Source organism: Brassica rapa, chromosome A01 (assembly GCF_000309985.2).
Source record: "Brassica rapa cultivar Chiifu-401-42 chromosome A01, CAAS_Brap_v3.01, whole genome shotgun sequence".
Classification (NCBI taxonomy): Eukaryota; Viridiplantae; Streptophyta; class Magnoliopsida; order Brassicales; family Brassicaceae; genus Brassica; species Brassica rapa.
In genome coordinates, this window is record NC_024795.2 from 14558429 (window position 1) to 14564818 (window position 6390).

Sequence of the window (6390 nt, forward strand, 5' to 3'; positions counted from 1 at the left end):
CTGGATGTTGAACTAATTCGTGAAACCATGGGGAGGAGGGTAAGATGAATCATCATATTCAACCTACAAAAATAAAACAACGTTAAAATTATTCATATTAATCTAGAATAGATGTATATATGCCATAAAAATTTGGGTGACTACCTGACTCCTCAAGCACTTAATAAAATGTTGATATTTCCTTTTGTCTATCTCACTAGTTTGAATACCCAACATGTCTTCCTACCATTCTTCAATTGAAATGCATATATCATTCCATTACAATGTGGACAAGATAATCTCTCATATGTAGTCCATCTAGACAATATCCCATAAGCATTAAAGTCACTTATGGTCCACAACAGCATTACTCGCATCGTAAAATTTGTTTTTGTCGAACAATCATACGTCCTCACCCCTGTTGACTACAAATCTTTCAACTCTTTTATCAGTGGTTGTAGAAAAACATCTAGAGAATTTTTTGATGCTTTGGACCAGGGATTAATATGGTCGAGAATAGAAACTCCCGTTGCATGCACAAATCCGGTGGCAGATTAAATGGCGTAAGAATGACTGGCCGCGATGAATTTTGTCTCCCTGACATTCCAAATGGACTAAATTCATATATGCATAATCCAAGATACATATTCTGAATATTTCTAGCGAAATATGGATGTACCGTATTAAAAAATTTCTAAGCTCTTGCATATGGTGGATGAGTGATTTCACCATCCGTCTGAGTATGTTCGGCATGCAATCTCATCCCTCCAACAGTCTTCTCATATTGGTACAATCTTTTCAACCTGTCTGTAATTTGTAGGTACCACATCTTTTGATACGGTATCTTATTATGCCCTCGTCCTTCCATCTTGAATCGTAGATTCTTGCAGAATCGACATTCTTCTAACTTCTCATCATCTCCCCAGTAGATCATGCAACTGTCGATGAAAACATATATCATCTCCGAAGAAAACTCAAGACTATAAACCAATTTTTGAATCTCATAACAAGAATCAGCTGACATGTTGCCTTCCGGCAAATACTCTTTAAACAAGTCTGCCTATACATCCATGCAATTTTCAGGTAGATTGTGATTAGTTTTAATATTCATCATCCTAGCTTCGAACGACAATTTAGAGATACCTTCTTGATATATGATGTTTTATACATCTTGTATATATGCTTTTAAATTGGTTTTCAAGTCTTTATCGTGTCTTTCTAGTCCTTTTCGAGTCATTACAGGTCTGGAGTTGCATTGGATGGGAGATGGACCAGCTGGAACAAAAGAGGCAGCAAACAGTGCAATTTGGTGGTTTTCACGTAGAACAGTATTGATGACTGTTCCGGATAGCGGAGCAACCCGAGTGATTGTTCCGAGTGAGTGTTCCAGCGGCAGAGATTTTTAAGGAAACTACAATCATTACAGGATTTGCCCTAATTATCCCTATTTTCTCTCCCAGCCGCCTGTGGCTTTGATATATCATATTTTCTGTTTCTCTTTATCATGCTACGCTAGTTTACAGAGAGGAACCAGACCCAAAAACTCCATTGTTGGATTTGCTTATTGTAAAGGGAGAAGGATCTCTACACTCTTGAGAAGAATCCTGAACCCTATCTCTTTTATTTTAGTGATTCAGCATGTTTTCTTCATCTATTATCTCTGTGTTTTCTTGCTCCATGGCTGAGTAGTCAGCTTACTTAGTCTAGGGTGTTAGGGTGTTAGATCTGTGAGCTTGACATAAATAAGTTATAAATCGATTGTCTTCATTCACTGTTGTTCTTAAGGCTTGCATCAAGTTAACCACTTAGTGCCTGATTTTAGGTTTAATCTATTCATCAAAAGTGTTATAGGTTGCTAGACATAACTTGAATGAGCATTGCATCCCTAATCAGCGAAAGTAGATATTAGGGTGTTTTGTGAACATATCGGACTTGATCTCTATTGCTTGCTGTCTCATCTTGATCCAAACGAGAGTTTAGGTATCAAGATCGATCAGCATAGTGGGCAGTTCCACGACAGTGGGCTGTTCTACTTGAGTGATCCGAGTTCTAGACTGGTCTTTAATCAAACTTGAATAATTGTTTGGCTCACACTTGTTTAACACCCGATCAAACCACCCTAGGCTAGCATTTTTAATCATCTGAAAACTTTAATTCAATCTATTACTTTCTTGTTACGATTCCTCAACTTTAAAACCCCCATATTGTTTTAGCTTGATATTGATCTCATAAAGATAAAGTGTAATAGTTGGTCTCTGTGGATTCGATCCTAAAGTGCTACATCGACATACCATTCGATTGTGGTAGTGTGCACATTAGGTTATTTGGTGTGTGTATACACGTAATATCAAATTGGCGCCGTTGCCGGGGACCATCTTTTTACCTTTATTTTTCGGTTATTTATTTAGTCTAAGACCTCTAACTTTCCTTATCCTTTTTGTTTCAGCTAATGTTCCAGGTGCATGACCAGTAGACATACTCGGAGAAACGCACAAGGAGAGTTAGTTACATTTACCAACCAGGAGCTAGCAAGGTTAGAAAGAACAAATCGTCAACAGCCAAGGCAAACTGACACCACTATGGGTGATCACGCCAATCAGGATGATCTCGCTGCGGCTATGGCACTCATGCAGCAGCAGATGCAACAAATGCAGCAGACCATCCAGGCTCAGCAGGATGCTGCTGAACAGGCTGCTCTCGCGCGGCAGGAACAACAGGCGCAGACTGTTCCAATCGGGCAGAGAAACCTTCCGCGTAACATCCCTACTACGCGCTCTGCCATTGTTCCTCCACTCTGCACCAGGCAGGACTTCGAGATCAAGCCTTCTTTGATTGGTCTAGTACAGAGAAAGGTGTTCTCTGGTCTCTCTACAGAAATTCCAATGGAGCATATTGAGAGCTTCGAAAAAGTCTGCAGTTTCACTCGCGCGAATGGTGTTCCACCAGATTACATCAGGTGCATGTTATTCCCATTCTCTCTTGACGGAAAAGCTGCACGGTGGTTGAACTCTCTCCCTACTGGCTCTAACACTTCATGGGAACAGGTCCGATCAGCTTTCCTAAGCCATTTCTACTCTAAGGCGAGAACAGCTGCATTGAGGAGCAAGATCACCTCCTTCAGACAGCTCACTGATGAGCCTTTCTGCGACGCATGGGAGCGCTTCAATGACTATCGCAGAGAATGTCCTCACCATGGATTTGATGATGATTACCTCGTGGATATTTTCTATGATGGAGTGGACTTGAAATACCAAGGTGCTCTAAACTCTGCGAGCAATGGAGATTTCATGACTCAAACCACTGCTGGAGCATTTAAGCTGATTGAGAACATGGCTGCTAGCTCAGCTAATAAGAAAGAGGAGAGTGATTGCTCCATGAAAGAGAACAGTTCTGACGCCCAGAAAATGGATGAGCTGACTGCCAAGGTTGATCAGCTACTGAAAAACAACCAAGGGCACGTTTTCAGCATGGAGCAAGCTACAGCTGGGCATATTCAGAACCAGAACAAGCGACAACCGCAGAGCAATCAGCAAGCTGTTCCAGCTAACGGGAACAATCAACCAGATGAGCTGAAGGGTCTGGGTATGATGATGCAACAATTGTTGCAGGGTCAGCAGGTTCAGGCCAAGGCGTTGAATCAGGTAACCACAGAAATGGATACCAGGATGGGCAACATGTTCACTGAGCTGAATAACAAGTATGACAATCTTGCAATCCATATGAGAAAGATCGATGTTCAGCTTGCTCAAACAGTTGAGAGTGTCAAGAGGCAACAAGAGACGCTCCCTGGAAGAACTGATAAAAATCCTAGGACTGAACACTGTAATGCAATAGAACAGCCGTTTGCTGAGACTGTTCCAGGCGCAGAAGAGAGAGCAGAGCAACCTACTAGCTCTGCAGTAACTGCTCCCGACAAACTTGCCGAGACTCCACCATCTCGAGTCTATGTTCCCAAGGTTCCCTATCCAATTCCACCTAGACATCTTATGGATCCCATTAGTGAAGAGCAGCTGATAGGTTTTAACAAGGTGGTGAGAAGGCTTCCTAAAGAACTTGCATTTGAAGATGCTCTGCAGATTCGTCCATTGCTCCAGTTCTTTAAACACTGTAGAGAGACTCAAGAGGAGATCAAGGTCCTCTATATCGAAGCACTGTCTACACCAGCATTGAAGGTATTGCCTAAGGTTGATGATCCTGGAAAGTTTGTTTTCCCATGCTCCATCGCAGGAACAACCTTCAAGGATGCTATGTGTGACTCTGGTTCTTGTGTGAATCTCGTTTCAAAGGCTATTGTAGACGATTTGGGTATTGCTGATGTTGAGTGTTCTCAGCTGACTCTGACCTTTGCAAACTCTTCCAGAGCAGTCCCATATGGAACCATCCGCAGCCTTCATGTTCAAGTAGGGGAATGCATTGTTTCTGCTGAGTTTCAAGTTGTTGAGATGAACAAGGATCATGAGATGCCTTTGATATTTGGAAGGACATTCATGGCTACTGTTGGAGCAACCATCGATATGCCCAACAAGAGAGTCTGCTTCTCCAACATCAACAAGAAAATTTTCTACAAGGCTGTACCCACCAGATCTTCCTCATCACACGCCTCTTGCATCTCAGTGTTTGATGTAGAAAAGCTGAAGGTTGTTCCAGAGAAGGAGCATGGTGATAAGGGTGAGAGCAGACTGTTCTTTGATGAAGATCCTAGCACTGATCCTACTAAATTCAGAGGGAATCCAAGGGTGAAACAGAAAGTCCAGAAGAAAAGGGTCAAGGGAGATCCAACAATGACTTTGATACCTCTCAAGTGTGATGAGAACTCCATTGAGTATGAGGTAAAGTGCAAGGGTACCTCTAAACCTTTCTCTAAAGTCAGAGCTATTCTCACACATGAGCTGAAGGAGAAAGGGAAAGCTGCTGTGAAAGGGTTGTTAAGCAGAGTTCTGGAGCTGAACATGTCTGATTGTGGAGCTTGTTTTGGAACAAGCCCTCATGCTCAACCCAAATGATCCAGTCACCAAGTCAAGCTAGAGACTTAAACCAAGCGCTTGGTGGGAGGCAACCCACTGGTGAGTGTCATTAACATTAGGATTTTCTTTTTATTTATTTTTGTTTTTAGTTTGTTGAGTCTCAGGTCATAAATCAGAAAATCTGAGACCCTTGACTGGAGCAAGCAGTTGGTCTCTGTGGATTCGATCCTAAAGTGCTACATCGACATACCATTCGATTGTGGTAGTGTGCACATTAGGTTATTTGGTGTGCGTATACACGTAATATCACTTCTCTACAATCACGGTAGATTGGCTGATTCGCAGTAGCTAACATTTCATAAAACCTTTTTACATCTATGTTAGATTCTTCAACTTCATCAGCTACAAATACATCGACTACCATATCATGAACCCTATCATAATCTACCATCTGCTCCTCCTGATGATAACTATTTTCATTATGCAAATGATCAACCGGTTCACTCTGAAAATTGCTATTACTACTACTAGATTCATTCCCACGATTATAACCTTCTCCATGTTGAAACCAAATATATAGTAATGTGACGTGAAACTTCTATTTACTAAATGCGTCCACACATTTTCACAAGTGGCAAATTTTGTATTGTTGCATTTCCGACAAGGACATAACATCTTACCGCTTTCATGCGTGTGCGGTGTGGAATCTGCTTGATTTATAAATGTCTCGAGGCTGTCGAGAAATTCTTCGTCACTCTCCTGTTAGAATCTCTGTGCATATACATCCAACTTCGTAACTCGAAAATATTCCCATCACTGAACATCTTTTTTTCTTTCACGTTTTATGTGTTTTTTTTGTGTTTTTCATTTGAAAGACAAATGACATATATATATAGGAAATTTTGAAATTGGTAGGTGAAATTTTACTAGGAATTTACGAGGAAACATTGTTGGTAAGCTAAACCAAAAAAAAACATTTACAACTAAAAAGTAGATATACTCGAGTCATCATCGTTAAAGAGACGTAAAATATTGTGTCGAGTAGAAGCTAATTCTACCTCTACTTTACGGAAAAAAAAATATTTCCTCGTAAATTTCTCGTAAAACTACTTCTATTTTACGACGATATAAAATACTCGTTACTTTATGACAAAGTGTAAGGATATTTTTTCCATTTTTAAAATTGTTTTAGTTTCAAAGATGTTGTCATAATGTCTTACGATGTTTCATTTCGTACTAATATGTCTTTTCAAAATATATTTTAAATATATCATTAAAATATTTTTTTATCTCAAATGTTAAAAACTGTGGCTATTTAACTGCACGCAAGTTTTTTATTTGGATATCTTCTTAGAATTTATAAGAAGGCAACTAATTGCGTACAATATTTTTTCACCATTTTAATAAATTTGTGAAAGATTTAAAATGAAAAACTTATTAATATGGA

General features: G+C 40.0%; 1 non-coding gene across 1 annotated transcript; it reads right to left on the bottom strand.

Annotated features, from left to right (window-relative positions):
- Positions 1–3071: 3071 nt before the first annotated feature.
- On the bottom strand, positions 3072–3178 carry LOC117129093. The gene has a single exon (XR_004452662.1). It is a non-coding gene; the product is annotated as a small nucleolar RNA R71 (small nucleolar RNA).
- Between the last annotated feature and the right edge of the window lie 3212 nt (positions 3179–6390).